Source organism: Schistocerca serialis, chromosome 2 (genome assembly GCF_023864345.2).
Source record: "Schistocerca serialis cubense isolate TAMUIC-IGC-003099 chromosome 2, iqSchSeri2.2, whole genome shotgun sequence".
In the NCBI taxonomy this organism is placed as follows: domain Eukaryota; kingdom Metazoa; phylum Arthropoda; class Insecta; order Orthoptera; family Acrididae; genus Schistocerca; species Schistocerca serialis.
Window position 1 is genome coordinate 1034198524 of NC_064639.1, and position 1493 is coordinate 1034200016.

The 1493-nt window shown below is 48.7% G+C and overlaps 1 pseudogene; it reads right to left on the reverse strand.

Annotated features, from left to right (window-relative positions):
• Positions 1-586: 586 nt before the first annotated feature.
• LOC126459437 (5S ribosomal RNA) lies at positions 587-704 on the reverse strand (annotated as a pseudogene).
• Positions 705-1493: the final 789 nt, after the last annotated feature.

Here is a 1493-nt window from a genome sequence, read left to right on the forward strand (position 1 = left end):
CCATCCTTCCCTAACCCGAGCTTGTGCTCCGTCTGTAATGACCTCGTTGTAGACGGGACGTTAAAAAACACGTCGCCTTTTCACTCAATTTAACACAAAAAGAAATGGCATACCGTTGCGCAATATTATGCGGTTCCATTTCCTTGACGAGGGACACAAACACGTGTTAACTTATTACAGCACAACTCACGACTGACCAGTTGCTTGGACTAGAAGCAACGTATAGACCAAGGTCAAAGATATTGTGCCTACGCAAGTCTGCAGGGTTGCCACATCTTGCGAAGAAAATCAGTCTCATTACTTTGATGTCGCACCTCGTATATGTATTTCCATTTGACGCACCACAGTGTTTTGCCCGCCTGACTTCTAGCATGGCTAAATGAGTAAATGAGGATAGCTTTTATTTACTTGTCGAAATGATTGTTTGTATGCATGACTGTGTGTCTGTATCTGTCTTCAGGCCACAAGTGGTCAGCACACCGCTCTCCCGGTCGTTATGATGGTTTTTCTTTGACCGGAGCCGCTACTAGCCGGTGGTCGAGTAGCTTCTCAGTTAGCATCACGAGGCTGAGTGCACCCCGAAAAATGGCAACACCGCGTGGCGGCCCGGATGGTCACCCATCCAAGTGCCGGCCACGCCCGACAGTGCTTAACTTCGGTGATCTGACGGGAACCGGTGTATCCACTGCGGCAAGGCCGTTGCCGGTTATTGTGGATACTAGTCTTTTATTTGAAGTGTTCAGGTATTGCATGGCTAGCTAGTGAATTAGTTGGTGGGGCGAAGATGAAATCTTTTCATATAAAGTTATCGACTTTCTTTTAATGTATGTGAGTATGGATGGTTCGCCTAATAATTTTGTGACCGTGCGTCACGGCACGACAAGTTTTTCTACCTGAGCCGGGCGTCTCCGGCACGGAGCGCCCCAGGGCGGCCGTTAAACTGCTTCGAACGATAAGTCCGCAGCTCGTGGTCTCGCGGTCGCGTTCTCGCTTCCCGTGCACGGGCTCCCGCTTCGACTCCCGGCGGGCTCAGGGATTTTCACCTGCCTCGAGATGACTGGGTGTTCGTGTTGTCCTCATCATTTCATCATCATTCATGAATGTGACAAGTTTGGACTGAGTAAAGATTGGGAATTTGTACGGGCGCTGATAACCGCGCAGTTGAGCGCCCCACAAACCTAACATCATCAGCATCATCATCATCGAACGATGGGCTGTAGAAACATCTTTAAAGCACGGATTAAAAAACCCTTTCTTCCCAGCATTCTAGACACACACGCCTTCGAAAAAATGCAATAGAAATCGAGTTTCCGACAGTTTTGAATGAGAACTTAGTTTTAACTGCGATTTTAAACTGTGACAAATCACAGCTAAAAATCGCAGTTGGCGAAAAGTAGCATTTACACATATCCCTCATACCGGAAAGCCGCAGTTGAGCCCGTCCCTGTAACGGGCAGAGGACGGCGACTCTTGCTACAGCAGAGGACCGCGCG